Source organism: Adiantum capillus-veneris, chromosome 4 (assembly GCF_014529385.1).
Source record: "Adiantum capillus-veneris isolate H3 chromosome 4, ASM1452938v2, whole genome shotgun sequence".
Classification (NCBI taxonomy): Eukaryota; Viridiplantae; Streptophyta; class Polypodiopsida; order Polypodiales; family Pteridaceae; genus Adiantum; species Adiantum capillus-veneris.
In genome coordinates, this window is record NC_140934.1 from 134,645,717 (window position 1) to 134,671,844 (window position 26,128).

Consider the following 26,128-nt stretch of genomic DNA (forward strand, 5'->3'; position numbering starts at 1 on the left):
CCCAAAGTTCCTTACTTTGTGTGAGTCTTGTATTTGTCAAGTCATACAAAACATAAGATCTGCCTTAAAACCTTTCAATCTTAGCATTTGCTGTTGCTTCTGGGGTTGAACTGGCCACCCTTGTTGATCTATCACTTTGTTCTGTTCATTAGTTGAATTTGCTATGTAGTTTAGTCTTCAGAGCTAGGTCGCTTAAAGTTGGGCTCTCGTAAGCCTAGGAAGCTTTTTAGGTCTCCTGGCATCGTCCATGGCTGGAGTAAGTTATGCAATTTTCCTCCTATTCTAGCTCTTGAGAAGTAGTATCAACTTTTCATTCTTTGCCTCCTTTCATTCCAGCTCTTGATAAGTGGTAGCAAGAGCAACATTGGCTAGTGCTTTTACCAATCTTTTGGCTCTCAGCTTTGTGCATATCACTTGAGCAAATGTCGTTTGAGCTTGTAGGTCATTGTTTAGCATACTTTCAGTACATTGCTATTTGCATTGTCTTTTGCACTCGTTAGATCTATGTAGAATGGCTTCTTTGGTCTTTGAAATATTCCCTTTGCCGGTCTTTCTCTTGATTATTTTGTTGGTCTGATGGTCTAGTGTCTCTCCAAGTTGGGTTTTGGATTGGTGCTTTACTTGTTAGAGGCCCCAAATTTCCTGTTATTAATTTGTTTGTTGTTTGTGAGACTTTTCTAGCTCTTCTTCCTGTTTTCAATTTCCTTGCTTCTTCATCCACCTTGCAAAGAAATTCCGTGTTTACAGCATTGTCATTTTTGCTCCGCAATTGCGCTTGCGGGTAATCTCTTTCTCTCCCCTTTTTCTGGTTGATTTTTATTCTTGCGATGTGTTTCAACTACTTCTGGGTTGTCTCGTCTTCCTTGTGCGTTTGTTGAAGTGTTTGTTGTTGATCTATTATTTAGTTCTTGATTGTGATGGCGGCATAATTAGCTAGTTCTTCCAGATAGCATAATATGCTAGGTGCATAAGTGTACTCCTACAAAATGTGCTCTTAGTGCAACCTTTTCCTTTGCCTTTCTTTGATCTTCCTTCTCTTGTTATTTGTGATCCTCTTGATCATATGCAGGATCTGTTTTGCTAAGCCCAAGCTTACTCGGTCTTCAATGTCTTCTACTGCTCTTGAGAATAAAAAAGGCATAATGATTTGTGGCACAATGAATCACATGTGCCATAGAAAAATGCATATGAAAGAGCTGTGTGACTCTAAAATTCTTGATACTCTAATTGGTCCCATGTTGGAGTCCTATCTGTAGCGAACACTGCTTGCCTTTTATATCATGTCAGATTTCCAATTGTAGATTCTACCTCCCCATTATAAATGTGTACTTATTCTTTGACCATATTTGGAGTAATGAATAGGTTGGTGCAACTCTTGGTTAGTTGCTACAAGTTTTGGGCATTTTCCTGTATGGGAAAGATGCTGCCTTTCCCTTCTGTTACCCTCTAGTGTTCAACATCTTCATGGTTTCTGCAGGAGAAGCTCTGCATACCTATAGCTAGGTGTGGTGGGGCACAAGGCGCTCATGGTGTTGTCATAATCCGTGGAGTGTGAATTATAGTGGGAATTTGGCAAAAACTTGTTGAGTCAAGGTGCATCTCTTATCTTCTGGAAGTGTGCTTTGTCGAAGTTTGTAGGCATGGTGGATGTCTGCTCCGTATGGTGGGAAGCTAAAGAAGCCCTACGCCGATTCACCTTGTGGAAGTCATCAACTGTGTGCAATTGGAAGAAGCTCATGCTCACCTCGACTTTTCTCGGTATGAACTCAAGTCAAAATATTTACCAGGTATTGTATTTTTTTCCTTTGAGAGGAATATTTTCACAAGTGAGAAACAAGTTTAAATGTAGGGAAACATATTTTCTAAGGTAACAATGTGAAGGTGGAAGTATTCCTTTAAATGGATAATTTACTTTTTAAGGTAAGACTATGAAGGTGGAAGTTTTCCTACATATGGATGTATATTTAGTAAGGTACTAATGTTAGATATTAAATTTTTCCTATGTTATGGAAAAAACAATATCCCACACAGGAAAATAATGTTTTTAGTCATGAGAATGCCAACTATACAACATGTGAGTGTGAATTTTACAACCTATTAAAGAGAGTTATAGATTCCTATCTAGGAATGATTGTCCATTTTACAACGTATGAAAAGAGAGTTCATACGTTATAAAAACTTTTTAATAATAAAAACTTTATAATAAAGCAACAAATATTTGTCTTCTAAATTTTACTTTGGTTCTGAATGGAAACACAAAAATGAAAACAGTCTACAACATACTACACACCATTAGGCAAAAAAATATTCAATTTTGCTAAAAAGTACATGTCTTCTCTCCAATTGTCATATTTTTCCTATTAATAGAGGTAATTTTAAATTTGATCTCAATATTGCAATTCTATCATTAACACATAAGATGAATAAATTATAATTCAATTAAATGCTATAGTGCAAAAATCAATTGCAATCTTCACATGGCTGTTTCTTTTATATTGTCTATGTGTGTGCTTAGTCATGCTACAAGGGACAAAATGTATTTGTGATTTTACTAACAACGAATACAAACTTCTCATTGTCTCCTAGTGCCAAAGAATGAAAACCCAAATATAATACAATGTTACATCTATTTACACATTGAATCTAAATTACACGCCCCTTTCATATACAAAATTTATCCCTAGATCTCTTGAAAACATGGTATTAAAACACTCTTAAGGTATCAAAGCCACTTTTATAGAATTTAATTTTGTAGCTCTCATTTTCTTATATTAACAAATCTCCAACAGAAGGCTCATTTCATGGGACACGTGTGTCCCTTGATTTTGATGTTAGAGTAGTGTACCTTCATGTTTGAGGGTACAAGTGTATTATACTTGCTTTGTTTCGCATCACTTGTGTCTTGGATTCATAATCTTACATTTCATTTGCTTGTTGAAGACAATTGTCTGTTTTTGGCCCTATATTTGTTTTTGGCCCTATATTTGAACTAAGTGTCCCAGCTAGACATAAGCTTTTGATGATCCAATTGTGGAGTGATGTTGTATGAATCATAAGGAGTTTATGTGTGGGATCTGCTCATCAACTAGATGTCCAAAATGTCATAATCATGGGACACGCGTATCCCATGAATATTGAGATTTTGCATGTTTTGACCTTATAGCAGTGTAGTCTATAGCATGTTTTGACCTTATAGCAGTGTAGTGTATGCCTTCCTCATGACAAATATGCATTAACATCTCAAGTGCATGTTTTCCATGATGGGGCTATGCCAATTTTGTTCTACCAGCACTTTGAAGTCTGTCTATATTTCCTTTTTCTTCTGTTTTACCACTTGAGCTTCTATGCATGATGCTTGGATACGTGGTATGCATGCATACCTTTCTATTTACTTTTTGACCCTCTGAGTTGAAATCACAGATGGTGTCTTATTCTTATATCTGTCCAACTTCTTGATTTGCAAACTTGCATGTTGTGGTCACTTTTCATGGTGGTTTTGCGATGCAATGTCATGGTTCTGCTTAGGAGGAGGTGGGGATCCCATGTGTATGATCAAATTTTCCAAAAACACCTCTAGGATGGGATACGTATGTCCCATCATGCTTCACCCTTTTTTTCTTGCAAGCACATATTCTTGTAGCCCATGTTGCCCTAACGCCATTCATGCCATTGGTTCAAAAATATGATGCATATTTTGCTCATGGACCTCCATTTTCTATTGTTGGACTCTGAAATGTATCTCATGGTTATGTGGTCCAATGTGTAATACATGTGTGATTTGAAGGCATAGTATGCATGCTCCTTATATATGTTAGGAAATAAGACGTAGCTAAATAGATAATTGAGTAGATTACTTAATGGAGAGAGACAGATTTACATACACGAGATTATAGAGTAGAGAGAGAGAGAGAGAGAGAGAGAGAGAGAGTACACACGATATACGTGGTTCACCCAATGTGGGCTACGTCCACGGGAAAGCAGCCACTCAATGGTTTTAGTACTTTAAAACAAGAAGTAGTTTACAAAGGGATTATACCCTTAATGGAGCTCCCGCCTTGCTTCACTCTCACCACCTCACACTCACCTTGTTGCATCAACTTCACACACTATCTAATGTGTGTAGAAATGGCTTCCTTTTATAGGCCAAAAGGGCTGCCCTCTCTCATGAGAGGCAGCCATGTGTAGCCGTCCTTGTGTAGATAAGTCCAAATCGGACCCTCCAATCCGCCCATGTGTGGCCGCCCTTGAGAAGAGGAGTCCGCTTTTGAATTCGGCCACCGGCAACCGGCCATTGACTTCCAACCACCGGCCACCGGCCATTGACTACCGGCCACCGGCCAACTGACAGTTTTTTTCCACCCACTTTCCGGCCATCGTCCGACTATAATATTTCGACGAAAAGGAATATTCCCCTAAAGTTGCCCCTGATTTTTGGCCGTGAAAATTTTAGTTTCCGGCGAGTGATTTTCCTTCACGCACGATGGCTTCTCCTCATAATGGGAGCCTTACAAGTGTGTGCTTTTACCACATAAAATTACAAGGGTAAATCAGGCTCCAATATACTTAACAATATACCCAACCATCCCCTATCACCATCTTGTGTAGTAGATGCCCAAGGATGCATATTAATGGGACACATGTGTCTTATCCTACATTGACAGATGTAGTGTTTGAGTTGAGATGTGTTTTTCCCATGCTTAGGCTACCATGCTATGTAAATTTCACCTCAAATGGACTTGAAATGCCTTTTCATGAAATGTGGTTTGTGATGGTGCATGAATTGGCTTGATATGATCTGTATTACCCAAAAAAGTGAATAATTGGTAGATGTAGTATTTTGCCTTTTTCTTTTGTTTTACCACGAGCTTCTATGGATGATGCTTGGATATGAGGTATGCATGCATACCTTTCTATTTATGACCCTCTGAGTTGAAATCACAGATGATGTTTGATTCTCGGATCTGTCCAACTTATTGATTTGCAAACCTGAATGTTGTGGTCACTTTGCATGGTGATTTTGTGATGCAATTGCATGGTTGAACTTAGGAGGAGGTGGGGATCCTATGTGTGTGATCAAATTTTCCAAAAACACATCTAGGATGGGACATGCATGTCCGATAATGCTTCACCCTTTTTTTAATGCAAGCACTTATTCTTGTAGTCCATGTTTCCCTAACACCATTCATGCCATTGGTTCAAAAATGTGCTGCATATTTTGCTCATGGACCTCTTTTTTCTATTGTTGGACTGTGAAGTGTACCTCATGGTTATGTGGTTCAATGTGTAATGCAGGTGTGATTTAAAGACATAGTATGAATGCTCTTGATGTATCTAACCATCCCGTATCACCAGTTGTGTACTAGATGTCCACATATGCATATTGATGGGACACACGTTGTCAGGCATTTTTGGGGTGGAAATGAAGTTGCTAATCATGCTAAAAAGCTTGCTCACTAGCCCCGAGTACATAGATGTACATAATGCTTTGTGTTTTTCGAGTGCTCTTATAAAATTTATGTACAAAGGCTTGTTTTTGGTCAAGCTGTTGGTTGAATTTTGGGTTTTTTTGAGCATTCCTAGCCGTGCTTGATAGCTTGCAAATCGGACTCCGACATCATGAGTTACACACACTCGAAGTGGATGGTTTTTCACTTAAAAAGTAGCGGCGGATGCTCATGGGAAGACGGCAAGTGTGCCGACTTGATGGTTTTTTTAGCAATGGTATGTTTAGAAATTCTGGAGTTAGCCGGGGTAATAAGCTCCAAGCCATGCTTTACGGCGCTATATTTGGTGGTCGGGGTCACCTGGTACGCCTCCGAGAAAATGGCTCAGGTTGGGGGCAAAACAGAAATTTCAAGTTTGGACATGGGGAAGTTGGGGAAGTTGGTGAGAGCATGCCAAGTGGCAATGGAATAACCCCACATGGGGGGGAGCATGTGAAAATTGGAGGGTATAAGGGAGGAAGTGGGTACCCCCTAAGGGTGTATCAAAGGAGTTAATTGAGCTTCTTGGCGGCTCATGGCCTTTGGGGAGAGGAGGGGGTGCCCAATTTGTGTTCCCACTGCCTGGACAGGTGCCCTTCCCATTTTGGTCCCCGAACACTATCCCCCCTCACTTGCCTTGGTCAAAAAGTGGCCGACAGCCCATTTTTTACCCAAAAAAGGCTCAAAATGGACCAAAAAAAAGGTGCCTAAAGGGGGAAATGAAGTCGACTAAGAGGGGAGAGAAAATCCCTTGGGATAAGAGCCAAAAAATCCCCCTTTAATAGCTGCATTTCTCTACACATCTGTAGACACTTTCCAGAGACCTCTTTTTTTGGAGCTTTTTGAAAACCCCCGAACTTCAAATGCTTGTAACTTGCTCATCCCTTATCGGAATCAATCATATGGATGCTCTACGGACTCTACAGACATCTACGCGAGCGAATCTATACACTCATGTTCTCTGATTCTTCTAATTCCAAGTGTGGTTTTCGCTAGAGCTGTTTTTCTCCAAGATTTACAAGTGTTTAACACAAGTGAATTGGATGGTGCAGCTGTTGTTCTTTCCGACGGTGTGATCGGTGCAAGGCTATAGGGGCATTCATTTTCATTGTCATTTTCACTCCACATCGTTTTGGTGCCCCCACGGAGGAAAAATTCTCATGTGCTCCAATTTTCGCAAAATTTGTCCACTATGGAGGCAGAGAATGTAAAGCAGATGTGGGTACTAATGGACAACTCCCTATGTATGTGCTATCTGTGGATAGTATTTGAGGCAATTGTTTAATTTGGATTGCAACCTTTGTGAGGGTCGTGAGGTTTTGTGAAGGCGAGCACTAGGGGCCGGGTTACCCAATGCGAGGTGGATTAGGTACTAGAGCGATCCATCGACATCCCTTGAGTTTTCGTCGTCACATGTAAGTGTTTTTGTGGCAATCAAACATGGCAGACGAGTTACCACAGTTTCATGAATTGCCTAATGAAAATGCACAGATGTTTATTGAAAAGTTGGAAGTCAATTGCTTATTGTGCAATATACTCGACCAAGCTATATTGTTGCCGCTGCTGCAATATAGTTTACAGGATGAGGGAAAAGTTTGGTTACACAATGTTGAGGAGTTGATGCAGGCACAAAATCCAGGGGTGGTTTTTGACTACAATCGTGTGAAGCAAGCTTTCCTGGCACAATACCACTCCATTGAAGCACCTGACGAAGTTTGGCATGAAATTTTGGGGCACACTCAGAAGGCTAATCAAAGCGTGGATGATTTTGTCATGTAGTTTACCCGTTTACGGGATAAATGGGCTTGAGCTTTGGGAAATGAAATTCCGTCGGCCATGTTAAAGAAGGACCGTTTTGTAGCCAATCTCAAGGAAGATCTGAAGTTCAAAGTTGAGTTGAAAACGCTCGTTACTTTCGAAGAGGCAGTCACGATTGCCAGGGAGAAAGAATGGAAGGCTCAACGACTCCATGAGTACGGCAAGGCGGTTCCTATGCAAGCTAATGGTGGCCAAGGTGAAGGATATCAGGCAGAGACTGGAGTCCCACCCACTCAAAGGGCTGTAGACCCTCAGCAATAACAATGTAATATGCATGACATGATGAACATGATGTAGGAATTATGGCTCAGTGTCCTTGGAGGTGGAGGTGGTCGTGGTCGCGGTCGGGGCCGTGGTAGAGGAATGGCCCAGCCATATGACTTGTTATAATTGTGGTAAACTTGGTCATATCAGCACTCATTGCCCAGGACCAATAAGGATGGGAGGTGATATGTTTCCACTTCCTAAAAATATCCCTAATAGGGCCAATGATTATGCATTGGATATACGGGGAGATCAAGGTACTGGACAGAAAAATCAAGCCTCAACCTTTGGTGGTCATGTGGGTATTGTGCGGGTAGAAAAGAAAGACGCAGATGTGTTTCTAGTAGGCAAAAGAGAAAGGGAAGGCTACGCAGCACCAGGGCCTAGTTGAAAGAAAGGGAAGGAGAAGGAGGGTGAAGATGCGAAAGCCAAGAGAAAGAGAAAGCGTCGTAGACGATTTGAAGTGGCAGATTTGCCTTTGGGAGAAGGCTAAACAACTTACAATTTAAAGGAAGACCTGATTGGGAAGAAAGTAGATTGTACTTTTGGACAGTTGATGAATATGGTGCCCAAAATTAAAAGGCAGTGGAAGTCATTAGTGAATCTAGAAAAAGAGCCGAAGCATAGACAAGTCAGAGTGTTTTCCGTGGGAGAGTTACCCGACATTTGTCCTGTGGTGAACGCTTGGCACAAAGGTGTGGGCATGGGAGAAGCCTACATTGATGGAGGTGCTCAAGTTTGTGTGATCACACAGTCATGTGTCGAGAGACTGGGTCTCATCACATGCGGAAGCTTTGGGTTTTGGATTCGACTAGCAAACCATGCCAAGGTGAAATGTTTGGGGATGATCAAGAATTTGGAAGTTGAAGTCTTTAACGTGAAAGTTATGGTGAACTTTCATGTTATGCCAGTCGATCTGGGAGCCTTTCCTCTCATTTTGGGACGACCTTGGTTGAGAGCCGTTAGTGCCGTGCCAGATTGGGCCAAGGGCACAATCGGTGTGCAGGACAAGAAGGGTGAAAAGAGGGTGTTTGATATGACGACCGAACAACCTATGGCACTTAAAGATGTGAGTGAGAATGATGAGTCCAAAAGTACCAGTGATGATAGTTCTAGAGACTCAGAAAGTGGCACTACTTCAAGTTCCAATGATGAGGGTGAAGTGTCATTCTTGTTGTTAGACGAGGAACAAAGAGAAGTTAGTGAAGTGCTACAATTATCAAGGAATATAAATGCTTCAAGCCGTTTAGAGCAACTTGAAGAGTTGATGCAACCTAAACAGGAACTGCCAGTGAATAAAGAGTTGATTCAAAATATGTTGAGTACTGATCTGACACAAGGAGAAAGAAGGGAGTACTTAGCAATGTTGGACAGGTTTCCAAATCTTTTTATTGCCTCATATCAGGAAATAAGGGGTTTTGTTGGGGATCCTGTGAATATCGAGCTAGTTGAAGGGGCAAAACCAATCAGACAGAAGTCAAGGAGGATGGGCAAGGAGCAAATGAATGCTTTAAAGGAAGAAGTGGATAAGCTTTTGGATGCAAAGCTCATTGTGGCAGTGGATAATGCTGAATGGGTAAGCCCTGTAGTAATCACCCCAAAGAAAGATGGGCGTTGGAGAGTATGTGTTGATTACAAGCCACTAAATGCGGTGACCAAGAAAGATCCTTACCCTCTGCCTTATATTGATCAATTGCTAGATGTAGTGGCTAGTTTTGAGAGATACACTGTCTGTGATGGGTATTCAGGATACTTTCAGCTTATCCTTACTCCTCAAGATAGGAAAAAGACTACTTTTATCACGCCATGGGGTTATTTCTGCTTTTGTTGCCTTTCTTTTGGGTTGACAAATATGCCAGGAGCCTTTGAAAGAAAAGTAGATTGGGTCCTTGCCCCATTTCTTGGGAAGTTTGTCAAAGGGTTCATAGATGATTATTGTGTATACAGTTCAAGGAAAGAGCGTGTTCAGAAGCTTGAAATGACATTTGCAAGGTATGATGAATGCGGGGGTTAGTTAAACCCCAAAAAATGTCATTTGGCGCAGCCAAGGGTGAAGCTTCTTGGACATGTGATTTCACAAAATGGGATTGAGGCAGATCCAGAGAAAGTGGAAGCCTTATTATTGTTGTCATCCCCAAAGGATACAAGACAATTGGCTACTTTCATTCAGAAGGTTAAATATCTATCTCAATTCATACCTTTGGCATTGTTAACCCTCACGGCTCACGGACACCCCATCACCTACGACGGACGTGTATTATGTATTTGGTAGAGTCAGGTACCGGGCTTGTCGGGCCAATAGGAAAAGGGTAAGAGTGATCGCCGATGAGAGGCGCACTCTAACTGGGACATTCAAGGGATTAGTTGGCTAAGCATGGGCGCCCAAGTGTGAATGGGGTGAGCTCATATAAAATCCAACTAAACATAAAATTCACTCATTCTCTCATTTTTGCAATAGAAGAGTGCTCTTGCTCCATCTCCATCTCCATCTCCATCTTCTTCTTCTTCACCTCCTCGTGTGTGTGTGCATGTGTGTGTGAGAGAGAGAGAGAGGGAGAGTGTGTGTGCGATCGAGCATTACGAAGGCACGACGGCGGCGAAGCGGTTGAGCACGGAACGACTGCAGCTTCTTCTTCATCGTGACGAGGAATCCTCCACGGTAGGAGCATAGAGCGGTGAGTGACACACCATTGCCCTCTTTTGAGCTTGCTAGATTAGTCTTGTTGTGTGCTTGGAGCCATTTGTGGCTCGCACACGGTGTATCGGCAAGTCCCTTGCTTCGACAGTGCGGCAAGGAGCGCACATTTTTGGCACCGCTGCTGGGGAATCGCCCTGCACTAAGCCCAAGAGGCACTTTGTGCTTCTCCTATGAGTTGTTTGTAGTAGGAAAGAAGAGGAAGAGGAAGAGGAATGAGTTGTTTTTCTGTAAGTTGTTAATTTCTGTGTTGTCTGCAAGTTCTGTGATTTTTGAATAATGTTGTGTTTTCTGTTTTCACACAGTCTTTGCACAATTAGTAGTCGTTAGCTTGTTTGCAGTGAATGAATAAGTAGGAAGGCAGTTAGCAATTTCTGTTTGCACACAGTCTGTACACAATTTTCTGTCAAGGTTTGGTTGCACACAGTCTTTGCACAGAAGGTAGTGAGAGAGGAAGCAGGTGGACAATAGCTCACTGTCAGCAAGCAGTTAGTAGAGTGGTTAACAGATTAGTTAGTAGATTAGTTAGTGGTTAGCAGCACTGTCACTAAGTAGATAAGGTAGTGAGCTGTATGTGAGCTGTTGACTGGGAGGTTAGGTAGGTGACAGTGTGTGTGGCCAAGAAAGGGTCACCAAAACCGCGTGCGGTCGTCGCCCAAAAAAAAATTTTAAAAATTAAAAAAAAAATCAAAAATATTTAAGCGTGAGTGACTAGGGGGCTACACTAAAATTTTGATCGGGATCGGGATCATTTGCCCAAGCCCAAGCCCAAGCCCAAGCCTCAGTCCTCAGTCTTATGATATATACTAGACTCACTCTTATACATATACCCTACCCCCTCAAGAGGGAATGAGAGCATGTGGGGCAAGTCCTCCACTCTCCTCCCTTCTCTTCCCACTTGCACCCTTAGACTTTCTAATTTGGGCTTAGTTCCCTACTAGAAATTGACGGTTTTAGGGATTCCGAGGGCATAAAGTGACCAAACGGAGGGTTGTAAAGCACGGCACGTCCCTCTGACCGAGACGCTCGTTTTGAGCTATCATACGTTCTATTCTATAGCTGGGTCAGAAAAAAAGGACCAAAAAATCAAAAAAAAAAAGACTTGGGTTGCAAAACACCCAAAATTACTAGGTGAGCAGCCTTCACGGGCCCTCACTGACACTCCTAGGGGATCCAAGTCATATGAACCTACGCTCTGGACGAGTGTTACAGCACGAGCATATTGGTAGTGCCTCCATTTACGCGGGCACCCATTATTCCTCCACCCTAGGTTCTGGACCTTCGACCGGGACTCAAGGTAGCGCGACCCAAGATCCTCATATCGCGTCTAGTGATTCTTCCTCTAACTACGAAGTCATGGAGGGGTATCCTACACCAAACCCTGATAGTTCAAGTCAAGACATGCATGCCATGGGCCCACGGCCCGGGTCCAGCGTGTTTAGCCGCTTAAAAGAGACCCTTAGTAGAGCTACTCGCTCCGAACATGCGGTTAATGAAATAAATGAAGGGAGTGGGGAAGTAAATTCGTCATTCATGCCTAAAATGGACCCTATGCTTCTTGAGAGTGTGCATGTGAATGTTCCATCCACTGCACCTCCTGATCCTTTAGGACTATCTCCCTCTGAGGTTTTACTACCCGATGGTAGGAGTCTTGCCGAAGTACAAGAGATCGAACGCTATATGCAAGCAACAAGGGAGAGGGAAATTGAGAACCTACGAAGGCTAGAACAAATTCGAGCCCTGAAAGAAAAGGCTCTTATGACAACAATCATGCCAGCCGAGCAACCGAGTGCTCCCAAGGTAGCAGTCACAGAGGGGCAAGCTATGGGGAGCAATAATGCTTCCACTTCAAGGGAAACCTCCAGCACGCCAGGCCTAGATGGGATATTCCTAAACGAAAATTGGGAGTATGACCTACAAGCAGAAGCTTTAACTGATCGGTACACAGGACACACCTATCATGTGGGTTGGTTAGATGTTCTACAATCCACATCGGGTGCTACTAGCATAGATGAGCAACAACAGAAAGTTTGTGATGTCCTCCATAGGATTGTCGAGTTAGAAAGACAGAACACAGGGCTCAACATGCCTTCAACAGGCCTAATGAGATTCTTGGATACGGGAAAGGCCAACCAACCAACCCTGTCACAAATGGAAACTCCCTCAGTGAGCCCCATTGATCCTCCATATGTTGTTTCGCCAGGAGCCTCAGTACAATCTGAGCCCACAAGTGGCAGCTTTACCTTCCCAGATCTAGCTCATCTTTCTCTTAATGACACTACGGCTACCATGCATATCCCAGTGGTGAGCATGACAAGAAGTACACCATGGAGTTCATTTCTTAATACTGCGCCGATGCCTAGTAGCATAGTGCCCCCAACTATACCTACATGTATGTATCAATCATGTGCACCTGTCGTACCTCAGCCTCATGTAGCTCCTACACCTCCGATTATTCCAAGAGCTTACAATCCACAATGGAATTATCCAAGCTCTTATACAAGTGGAGCCATGCCATTTAATAATAACATGCCATATCAGGCACCCCCTATGCCTACGGCCACGCCTGTAAACTTTGGACCACTGTCTGGTACACCACCATATGAAATTTGGGACCCAAGAGCCGCGCGTATGCCAAGGCCAAGGCAAACTCCCATCTCACATGTGGTTCCAGGAGCACATACACCCATTATACCTGCTCAAATAGGAGATTTGGCAGCATTTTCTCAAACTATCGGTCGCTCTATTGCGGAAAACATGCGTAGTGCACCTGATAGAGAGCCTAGGAGCAAGGCAGTTCAAGTAGCTAAGCTCACACAAAAATTCAGTGGAGACGGAGATGCTAGAAAGCATATGGAAGTCTTTGAACATGTGTGCGATTCCTTGGAAGAGCACAATGAGCTACATAAGTGTAAGGCTTTGAGTTTGACCCTAAGCGAAAAGGCTGGAGATTGGTATAGAACCTTAAGAGTAGAAGAGAAAACGATCTACTCTACTCTTAGGAGACTGTTCTTAAAAGAATACATACGAGAGGGAGTACTTTGGGGTGTAGCCTCCCAGCTCCAGAAATCCCAACGAGAAGAAGGTGAATCCGTGAGAGACTTCATTAGTCGCCCAAAGAATTTGAATTCTCAATGCAATCCAAACGAGCGATTCAACAACAACCAATTGCTCGATAGATTCATTAGGGGACTACGACATGAAAGTATCTATAATGGTCTAGTCATTAGAGGTATCACTACTTGGGAAGCAGTCACCATGAATGCAATCCAATTGGAGGATAATTTAATGATTGCAGGAGAAAGAGTGTCTGCCGAGCCGAAGTCTAGTAGCTCGCAAGCATCAAGGCATGAGCCAATGAAGATAAAGCCAATCGTGAAAGAGCAAACGATATCTGAGATGACTTTGGCAGATCTCACAAAGGCCATCCAAGAAAGCCTTAGGGGTAATCGTGCTCCACAAAACACTCATATGTATCCAAGAAGGGAGCAACAATGGTGCTCAATTTGCTTGGGCCCACATACTACGAATGAATGCCCTACTTTTAGAGTAAAGTTTAACGGGACTTGTAACGCGTGTGGTAGGTATGGCCATCAAGCGAAGGATTGCCTAATGCTTAAACGCATCATGGAAAATAGACCGCCTATAGCTTGGGCAGACTCACCTCGAGTTCTTGCATTGATGCCTACCCCACCCATGGAGCAACAGTTGCCATTACAACACATGGTCCCTAGAACCCAAAATGTGGTCCAAACCACATTGTTGCCACCTCCAGTGCTAGGACCGCAACCCCCTCATCCAAGAGTTACACCTATGAACCAAATAGGTTGCGAGTCATCTAATACTTATGTAGATTGCGAAGAGGACATAGACTCTAGTATCACCTATGGAGTCGACATGCTTGAGGAGTGTCCCATGTACTATATGGAAGACCATTGGGGACAAATCAAACCAGTATATCAAGCTACTGCGCTAGCAGCAAGAGGCCAAAACATTAATAGTTTTACCAAGAGACCACCTCTTCAGTGCTACGAATGTGGTGGACCACATCGAGTAGCTGAGTGCCCCATTAGAATGCAAAAGAATGCCGCACTAATGCAAACAAGTCAAGGGAGTGCATTGGCAATGCCAATACTCACTTGTAATCGTTGTGGCATAGATCATTTGATCGCACAGTGTCCTAACAATCCAAACGCACCGAAAATCACACCATTGAACATAATAGAGATCGTTGATGGGACACCACCAACTATAAACATAGCACCAGTGAATGCACTCACACGGTCGATGCTCCAAAAGCAAAATTACATCCTCGAAGAGAGAGATGCTGCATCCATTGGCCGAGCGAGAAAGAAGAAAACACGAAGAAAGAAATCCCTTAATGCTTCTAGCTCAAAACCTAGTTCAAAGACTAACATAGGGACAGGAGAGGATCACGTGTATATGAGTGACCCTAAGGATGACTCAGATTCGATAGAGACCACGGATACCAAAACTGTTACTACAAAGGAAAAAGCCAGTGAGGAGGATCACGAGAGGGGATTACGACGAACACCAAAAGAGTATTCAAAGTTAAACTACCCAGTTGCGAACCCCCAAGATAAGCCACAAGAGACAAAAAATGAGGATTGCAAGAGAAAGATTGGAACCTATCCAAACCCAACAGTGGAAATTGAACGAGTCCAACAACTGAGGGGTTTGATGGAAGAAACTCAACGAACATTAGAACCTGAACCCAAACACATCCAGATGTCGGACACAGTGTTTCCCACACAAGTTCAACCTCACAAGAACTACAGGCCGTTAGCTATACCCAGTATCATTCGGGAAGAGAGTGAGGGTAGGACATCTGAAAGTGGACACACACCTTTCCTACTAGAGAGAATGTTTGGTGAGGGAATGACCGACCCCCTTGAGGAAGTGGAGATTCCATCTTCACCATTCTCTTGTCAGGGTCCTACGTCCCACAAGATGCCATTAAATGTTGCCAAATTGATGGATTTCATGTCTTCAGAAGTTAGAACCACCATCATGTCCAAACTATATAAAGACCCCGAGCTAGTCTCAGCTCTTCGAGCCTTCCTCAATGGAGAATTACAGGCCGGATTACCACAGTTTGCACATATGAACAAACCTGACTCGATAATGAATGATGAGGAACATTTAGCACCACCATCTGACCTAGCGGGACATGAATCTGTAATTGAAGTACCCGTTAACAAGTTGGGGCAATACTTTGAAGGTGATGAATCTAATGCTACTATGCCAATCACTACTAAAGGATTAATTGTAAAGGGAGTCCTTGATGGTGGTGCGGGAGTCAGCATGGTGACAAAGAGTTGTTGGGAGTCTATGGGGCGACCTCACCTTAAAGCCACAAGCGTAGTGGTAAAAATGGCTAATGGATCTATTGTTACGCCTATTGGAATGCTTAAGGATCTCAGGCTCAAGGTCTTGGGACACAAGGTAAGGCAGACTTTCATTGTTATGGATTTTTCTAAGTATCCTATGTCATTTGAGATGATCTTAGGGCGTCCATTCATGAGGGAAGCAAAAATGGTGCATGACTGGTCCAAAAACCACGTCTACTTACAGTTCCAAGACTCTGTCATTCGAGTTGATCTTTTAAGTGGTTGAACGCATCCTCTAGGAAATAAATTCATCGTTGTCATTTGAGATGATCTTAAGGCGTCCATGAGGGAAGCAAAAATGGTGCATGACTGGTCCAAAAACCACGTCTACTTACAGTTCCAAGACTCTGTCATTCGAGTTGATCTTTTAAGTGGTTGAACGCATCCTCTAGGAAATAAATTCATCGTTGATAATCGATCAGACACAATAATTCACTCAGCTCCATTACAGTATTGTTACACGTGTAACGAAGAAACGGATATTGGGGAGAACTCTCCTTATATGGATATCCTACCCGGAATGGCTGAGTCAGACAATGTCGATTGGGTACACCTAGCGGCAACTATAGATACATGGGGAGCTAGAGGAACAACCTGGGTAACACCAGATGGGGAAGAGATACCACACATTGCACCAGTAAACATGTTAGGTGTAGCGCATGTAACATCCGATGATAAGAAAGAGGCACACCTACCTGAGAGTGAAACCGATGATTCCTCAAAGGGTTCAGGCCAATACACATCAGAAACGGAATCTCAGGGAGAAATGGATTCAGAACTTGAGGAAACATCGAGTGAGCCAAGTATAGAAACTGAACACTCAAGGTCTAGTACGACCATCTATGGTAATTTATATGAGAGTGAAGAAGATACAAGCGAAGACCTATCAAGCGAGTCGAGTTCAAACATTTACCAAAATCAAAACCTTAACAAGAAACAAAGGTCATATAAGAGACGACGATATCGAGCAAATGTGAGATCTAGGATAAACAAGGAAAGATCTACTGCAGAATGGCTTAGCTATCTAGGGGCATGTGATGCTCATCGAAAGCTAGTAGACAATTGGGGTGAACATCTCCAGAGTGTCATGTGGTGCAGCCCGCGACCCATTGACCTCGCTCAATTGGAGGTTACAGAGCCGAAATTGAGTCGAACTATAAGAAGACGTCAAAACCGAGAGTTAGCACAACAACAAAAGGAGGCAGAACTAAAAGAAAGGTCTCCGTCAGGACAAGAGCCTGCTGACTTACATACGGCTCCTGAACATTTTAAATCTTATACCACGGGGGAGCGAAAGGTTGTGTATGCCAAAGCCCAACGAATACCTACCAATGAAAGCAGTGGAGTCTATGATGGTCCACCGGTTGTTGAAGAGATAGAATTAGCAAAACCAGGTGAGGAGTCTAAACCAGTCTTTATTGCTCAAGACCTTACCGAAACTGAAGAGGCTGTACTTAAGGAGCTCCTCAAGGAATACAAGGATATCTTTGCTTGGACATATCATGACATGAAGGGCGTTCCACCTTCTGTGGTGAAACATACAATTCCCATGATCAACACTGCTAAACCCGTCCAGCAACGACCCTATCCAATGAATCCTAAGTACGCCAAAATTGTACAAGAGGAGATTGAAAAACTTATCCAATGTGGATTCATATACCCTATTGAGCACTCAGAATGGGTTTCTCCAATAGTCATTATGCCAAAAAATAATGGGAAACTAAGAGTGTGCGTGGACCTCAAGAAAGTTAATGCAGCTACTAAAGAGATCATTATCCCTTGCCATATTCAGAACATGTGCTTGAAAGAGTTGCGGGCAAGGAAGCTTATAGCTTTTTAGATGGGTACTCTGGTTACAATCAAATCACAATTGCATTAGAGGACCAAGCTAAAACTGCTTTTATCACAGAGTTTGGAGTGTTTGCATTTCGTGTTATGGCTTTTGGCTTAACAAATGCCTCTGCTACATTCCAACGATTAATAAACACTACGTTTAAAGAATTTCTAAGGGAGTTTTATGAAGCTTTCCTAGACGACCTTTGTGTTTATTCTTCTTGGGAGAAGCATTTGTTATATCTACGAAAAATATTTGAAAGGTGCAGATTTTATCGCATCTCATTGAACCCTTTCAAATGCCAATTTTGGGTTAAGCATGGAGTCATTCTAGGGCATATAGTGTCCAAGAACGGGATATCCACAGATGAGAGTAAGATTAAAGCCATTGCCGATTTGCCACCACCTACGAGTTCAAAGATTTATGGGCCATGTTGGTTATTATCGAAGATTTATTTTAAACTTTGCCAAGATAGCGCGTCCATTGTACAAGATTCTTATCGAGTTTCACTGGACGGAAGAATGTCATCAATCTTATGAGTTATTAAAGAAGGCCCTAACAAGTGCTCCAATCCTGCGAACACCCGATTGGAATGTACCTTTTCATGTGCATATTGATGCATCAAATTTTGCTATTGGGTGTGTTCTAACTCAACTCGGAGAACATAAATTGGACTACCCTATTAGCTTTGCAAGTCGTCAATTAAACGATGCCGAGATGAACTACACTACTACAGAGCGCGAAGGTCTAGCTATGATTTACGCAGTAAACAAATTTCGCTATTACCTTCTTGCTACCAAGTTTGTGTTTTATGTTGATCATCAAGCATTGCTATATATGGTAAACAAGCCGTGTTCCACAGGTCGAATTACACGATGGTTGTTAATTCTTCTTGAGTTTGACTTCACCGTTGTTGTGAGGCCTGGGAGGAAACATGTCATGGCGGATCATTTATCTCGTATCCCTAATGGCGAATCTCCTACAGGGGTTGATGATGAATTGCCTGATACTCCTTTGTTCATTGTTGAGACAATGCCTGAATGGAGTGAAAAGATTGTTAACTTCTTAGTTAATGGTTTTCCACCCAAAGAACTGCGAAAAGATATAGCTCGAAGATTAATCAAGGAATGCGAACCCTATTGCTTACTGGCTGGAACTCTCTATAAGAGAGGAAAAGATGATGTTCTTAGACGCTGTGCCCACGATGATGAGTATTTATATATTCTACAAGAGGCACACATGGGCGTAGCTAGTGGTCACTTTTTAGGAAACTTGACTGCCCGAAAGATCTTATAGTCAGGCTATTGGTGGCCCACTCTGTTTAAGGATGCATCACTTTTTGCAAAGGGATGTGATGAATGCCAACGCTTCAACAAGCCACAAAGAAGGGATAGGATGCCTCTACATCCCATCAAGGTAACCCAACCATTTGAAAAGTGGGGCTTAGACTTTGTAGGACCGATTAGTCCGGTTGCACGTAACACACAATCACGATATATCATTGTGGCTACCGACTATGTAACCAAATGGGCTGAAGCAAAAGCAACACGAAAGGCGGATGCAAAAACAATAGCTAAGTTCCTCTTTGAGAACATTATCACACATTTTGGATGCCCCTTTGAACTTGTGAGTGACAATGGAACTCGTTTTATAAATGAAGTAATAAAAGAACTCACATCAAACTTCATGATATCTCACCACAAGTCTACACCCTATTATCCCCAAGCAAATGGCCAAGCTGAGAGTACCAACAAAACTCTCATCTCCATTTTGACAAAGACAGTTGAGGCTCATCGCACTGATTGGGACCTAAAGCTTACATCAGCTTTATGGGCTTATCGTACTGCGTATAAAGTTGCTATTAATTGCACACCGTTTAAGATGATGTATGGCCAAGAAGCAGTTATGCCATGGGAGTTTGTCATTCCTAGTCTTCGAGTAACTTCTCAAGAAGGTTGGGATGGTAACCCCTTAGTGGAGCGATTATATATCCTGGAAAGGCTAGATGAAGAGAGGCAATTAGCTGTGCGAAATTCTCTAGTGGAGAAGGATAGGAGAAAGAAGTGGTTTGATAGCCATTTAAAGGATAAAGACATCAAGGTTGGTGATAAAGTTCTTATGTACGGGGTACGTAATGAAAAGAAGAAATTGAAATACGCTGGTAAGGGACCATATCGAGTGTGTGAAATTACCCCGCAAGGTACCATTCGTGTGGAGACTCTAGATGGAGTTGAAACCATTGGATTCCTTAATGGGAGTAAATTCAAAAGATATTATGATCCTCTAAGCCAAGAAGAGTTGCAAGCCATCCATCAAAAGAAGGCTGCCAAGGAACAAGCAGAGCTTTAAAAAATCCAAGCAAGAGTTGAGGCTCGAGAATGATAACAACGTCTTAGACGTCAACGAGAGGCTAATTTGGGAATCACGCAAGCATTTTTCGAGGACACAGATGACGACTCATTAGAATCTGAGCCACCCCTACGACACCCAATTGAGCTAAATAGCCCCTATGGGAAAGTACTATACAATGCCTTATTAGATACGGGAGCTAAACACAATTTGTTATCCTATGGAGTTTGGTGTCAATTAGGGAAACCGACCCTATCCCCGAGTACGATGCAAGTCAAGGGAATTAATAAAAAGAAAACTGCTATTCTTGGAGTCCTTCAGACCCCTGTTGTCTATGACAATGGAAGCATAGTGCAGAGGTTTCTAGTCATGCCCGCAGGAGCTATGGAAGGCAACGTAAACCTGGGATGCACGTGGATGTTGGCAACCAAATGCACTATTGATTGGGATACTGGTAGTGTCACGACGCGACCACCGACTCTTACCCCTATCATTCAAGCAAAGTCACCTACGTTGCAAACTCTAGCAAAGTTGAAGGATAGCCAACATTCACAAGCCAAGGTGATTAACTCGTCTTTGCCGGCTACCCATGAATCTAGCAATTCAACACTTGTAGTTGCAGCAAGCAGTAATATTGCAAGTACTCAACCTGCACGACCTAAGAGTACATATCAATGGGTCCCCAAGGCCTTACTTCCAACTACCTCAACCCTCCCATCCATTCCAAGAAACAATTTCCCGGGAAAACCAAGAGCGCGCCCTAGGAGAGTCAAGACCAAATCACGATGGATTCCAAAACAACTATTAGAAGCCCAAGGATACTATGATGGAAATGAGCAAAGTTGGGTACCTAAACGTAAAATGTGTCCTTCCCTATCGACAACAAACCCATATGATTCAAACAGTGTAATGCTAAAGCCAATGGCAGACCGTGGGAAGGGAAAGATCACAGAATGCTACACACGTAGTCCAGAGCTAGTTTGGGCTCCAAGAAAAAACCAATTTATTCCACCTAGCTCAGGAAGGGGGGAGTTCCATGAAGCTTCTAGCTCCTCATGTAATACATCCATAGAGGTAAAAGCTTCTACACAGCCTCCATCTATAGTAGTGGACCTCCATGAAGCTACAAAAGAATCCACACCTCCCAGTGTTCAAGAATCACCTGATGAACCACTTCAAGTTCGATTCTGAGAGAGTACCTTACCACCCTTGCAACTTGACGAGGCACCTAGGGTAATAGAAAACTACTGGCAAAAATCCTCACCTATTACCAACTGGAACAATTGGTTTCAAAGGGTGACGACATAATTTCAAACGGTATGATCTACCCAAGGAAGGGGGGAGTGTTTGTGGACATCCATTATTCACTTGCTTCCCTCTCAACCTTTCTCCCTGACCTCTTAATCTCCGATCTTAGGGAATGTATATATAAAGCCTTATACTCACAAAAACAAGATAAAAAAGTAAAAGAGCAAGAGCCATAACACAAATCATAAAAACAAATTATGCACAAGAACACGACCCTTGTAATATTTGCACTCTAACCATCATCTATTTGCGTGTACAGATATGGCTAGTACGCTAGAGTCATCCACTCCTGCCTTGGGTGAGAGGTACCCTCGTTACTTTTCACAAATATTTCACATGGTCTTTACAGTGCTTGCATGTGAATGGGATTTGATAGGTACGCTAGCATGTGAGAGGAATTTTGAGGAGTTAGAATGGCTGATACGTCTCTTGACCACGTCTGATCCATACTTAGTAGAGAGCGCTTCTCCCATTGCACAAGCCTACCCTTTTGACCAAGATGACTATAGGCGTCTAGTGACCTTCTTAGTAAACATGGGCATCTATGATGAAGAATAAAATTTACATGACTACACGGATGGCACATATGGTCTCATCGATGATGACTTTGTTTATCTCGACATCGAGGATAGGGGTTTAGACTTAGGGTTTCCCCCCAACCTCTACAATATCCTATTCCCTTGACTCGCTAGGGGGAGTGCAAATAATTAGGTTAGGGTTCCTTATGTTTTTTGTTGTGTTCAATAAGTGTTGGTACCTTTTTCCACTAATGTGCCTCCTGGAGGTATTCCTTTTGTTTCCTAGTGTGTATAGGAGCGTGTTGCTATTGGTAGGATTTGGACCTTCATGGAATCTTTATCTCAACTCACTCTTCAAATCAAGCGCGACCATCGACACAAACAGGTGTTTTTTGTCCATTAGCATTGCCCCTTATCTTTTTTGCATCTATGATTGTCAGCTTTAATTGTGATTGGTAGCCTAATATTCACCGCATTTGCTTAGTATCAAACATTTAATTCAATGTAATTTTTTGTCATAATCACTTGTCTAGGTTTAAAAATCAAGCAGTCCGACAAACTAGTTTGACCAAGTTAGGTGTTAGAAATCTTCTCTTAATACCATGGGGAATGCCTTCCTAATAATTAATGGTTACTTAGGTTCTTAATCCGATTTAGGCAGCATTGTGTGAAATGTACTAGGGCTTTCTAGCGGGCTTGACCCTATTGACCTTTAGCTTAAGTATTATAAAGGGAGTTTACTAGTGTGATGAGCCTGGGGAGGTGTATCAGTGTTATATGACCCCCCAAAGTTACAAAATTAAAATGCTAAAAATGAACAAACAAAAAATCAAAGTGCCACACTGTAAAATCTTAAGCTGGAAGAGAAATCTCGGCTTGATTTGGTACTTCACTCACATGTATTGCCTATGGTACTAGAGCCCTAGAGGTTCCCAGTATGGGCGCTTTTACTTGAAAAGCAAAAAACCCAAGGCATACAAAATAAGCACACACATCAAAATTGTATCACTGTGAAAAGACTTTGGGGGGTCAAAGAAAAAGTAATCAGTCAGGCGATGATTTCATGAGAAATTCCTTTTATGGTAGCTTAACTACAAGGTCTTCTAGATATAGCCTCTAGTCAGCCCTCGAACATGAATACTTGGCTCTCGTGATTAAACAACTTAATTGACCACAGAAAATTAAGAAGCTTACCCATGGTATTAATATTCGATCTCTAGTGCCTTTCGACCGTCAAATTAGTGACCCCAGACTTGTTTAATTTTTTACCTTTACCATTAGGAAATTTCAGAGGTCATTTGGAGGGCCATATGAAGAGAGAGAAAAATAGAGCGCGTCCAATGAGCATGAAGGCTACATTACGTAGGAAAGTACGTGGAAAGACTCAAAAAATAGGAAAATAGCATAAAACTTTCACGAAACTAGGATTGTAGCATAGTAATTTCCTTCCTTTTACCGAGCTTTTAGGTGCTTGCATATGGTCCCACTTCTGATATTCTCTTATGGTCATTAACGTACTGGAGGGTGACCATTAAGCCCGCACAAGATATTGGAATTCTAAAAAACTTTCCCTCCATTAGAATGCTTTCAAAGTGAATCTCCCTCCACTAAAGCTTTTCTCTGAGAGCTATGGCGTACGTCTTCTCGCCCAAGAGGCTCCAGGTGTTTACTGTCTCTCACACCAACAACCAACAACTGCACTTTGCCTAGAAGGCCAAGTAGTAGCATATCCTCAATTACAATACCAGCTTCAATAAGTGCAGAGAACCAATGGGTTGGACAAAGGATAAACAAAGGTTCATGGGTCCTCATGCAACCAAGAAGACCCAAGAGGTCTAGTGGTATCAATGTTTACCGCTCAGCATGGAAGGCCAGAGTGTTGGATTTCAAAGTTGAAATCGGCAAAAGATCTGTAAAGGAAGTTCTTGTTCAGCATGTGTTTACCCATCCTGAGGTGATAGCAAACGGTGGAAATGTATCAGCTATACATCAACCACGTTGCAATTGTAAGTACTCTTGACATGTGAACTTACTGATACTCTCATTATAACTTTTCTTATATATTTTGCAATGTTTCTCCCGCTTGTTATGAGTAATGTCTCCATTCTTCACAGCTCAATTACATTAGATTTGTCATTTGTACTTATTGATACTCTTAGTTTAACTCTTCTTATATATATTGCAGATGTTTATCCCTCTTCTTATGAGCAATGGGAGCCTGTGGAGTGCATAATAGGCCTCTTCCATGTTGTTCATGCCCACATTGGTTCTCTACAGTACTCAGAGAGGAGCAGCAAAAGACTGGCTGATGAGGGAATCTTTTTTTATGACCACTTTTACCAACTCAGCTCAGGGAATAAGAATGGCATGTTGGTGAAAGTGCCTCTACCAACCGATTGGAACACTGTGGACTGGCCAGTTCCCAAGGAAACAATGGTGGAGGCAATGCAAAGTAAGCTCTACAAGGATATACAAAGGTCTCTACGTAGCTCTATTCCTACCAAACTGGTTAGAATTGCAAACTTCTATCCTGTTGCACTCTTCATAGAGCTGTTTCATAGCTACAACATCCGAGTTACAAAAACTATGTTCATGTGCAAGTCATTTCAGCAGTCATCCTGTGACAAACTTCTTGACAAAGGATGGTATGCAAAGGAAGAGATTGGTTTACGGTGCGAGGTTGCGCTTGATACTCTAGTTGTACAGTACATGATTGCAAGCCAGTCACTGTTACTCTCATTTTGGTATATGCGATCACAAATGCTAAACAGTAAGTACATTCCTATGGACCAGGTTTCTGCAGGTTTGGAAGATAATCCTACTGTGGATGTGGAAGTGATTGATAAAGAGCATGGCCTACTATTGGTGGTTACAATAAGGGAGCTATGCAGTCTTCAGCATTTGCGAAATGACATCATTGAAGAGTCAATGGACAAGGATCTATCAGATTTTTCCTTTTTCCTAGCTGGCCGTAAGGTGATGCGGCAAAGGGAAAAAGATATTTTGTGCAAAGAGTTGGATGGTCGGGTTGAAGTAGTGTCAATGTAACAGATATTCTTGTGAACCCAAGTGTATACAAATGACTTTCAAGACATGAAGTTTATTGAGCTCATTTTTCAATTGTGCCCTGTGAAAAAGTGTGCTTGAAATACATTTCTTTACCACGTCAAATCTCTCTCTCTCTCTCTCTCTCTCTCTCTCTCTATATATATATATATATATATATATATATATATGTTAGACAAGACAAAGACATGATAGAAGAATCATCTTAATTCATTAGAAAGTACAAACTCGTCCGTGAACAATGGACTGAGATACAATTTCTGTAAGTATGGAATCAGAATGTCTTCAAGGTAAAAATCGAAGGAATGCCCCTCGAAAGAAGGTGGTGAGACAGTTGTTCCCGGCGGATTTAGTTCTCCCTTTTCAGGAGTATCATCAATTAGTAGTGTATTAGTTGCATCAAAGGGTACACCGATTTGGCTAAACGGTTTGTGCAAAAGAGGTAAGTGTGGTTTTTTAGGGTGGTAGTGGCCCTCAACGGTAACGCATTTTCTTTGATCATACAAAAAGGCAAAATCTGACGTGTGAGCGTGGCATACACTGCAAACTATTGCAACTAGTGGCGACAAGTTTTGCCTTTGCATTGAAGACCATGGCAACTCTGAAGCGCGGAAGAAGAAACTGAATAAATTCCTTGGTTCCTGGACGAACCACGACTCGACAAGTTCCCATCCGAAAAGTTTGCAAATCCTCAAAGGGTCCTCTGTCACTGAGAGGCACCCGCATCAGCAGCAATCCATTGACGTCCAAGATAATCAACCTCTGTAAAAGTTCACAAGTACATATAAGTAGTTAGAAGCTGAATATATTTTGCCATACTTGAATAGACATTACCGGAAGAACCGTATCTACAGGTAGCAAGGGTCCATACTGGGTCTCTGTAGTGTTCATGTCGTTGTTGCTCTCCTCCGCTTTATCTTCATAGTCATCATTCACATCTTCATCAGGGGTCTCCCCCATGGCTCTTTCTGCCTCATTCAAGGTTTCCTCCAAGGTCTTTTCGTCTCACTCGGTTGATCGGCTTGCCTCATACATCCTTGCCTGATCCATATCATTTTTGCTCATCCCTAGGCCTGCTTTCTTCATCCATATCCTTTTGCTCATCTATAGGCCTGCTTTCCTCATCTTGGGTTTCAGCCATAGGCTCTGTTGGCTCCTCCACTGGCTGACTTGGCTCTTTCATTGTCTCCTCCGGTTGTACCTTAGCACCTTCCATATGCTCATTTGACCTTTCCTCATCCTCGGCTCTTTCATCTTCTGCTGATATGACCCCCTCGGCCCGTTGTGATTCCACTGTATCGGATGTAGGGGTTTGTCGTGGTGGCACGTCATGTTTTGTAAGATCAATAGTGCGCTCATCCAAGCCGCTATCTTCAAGCTCT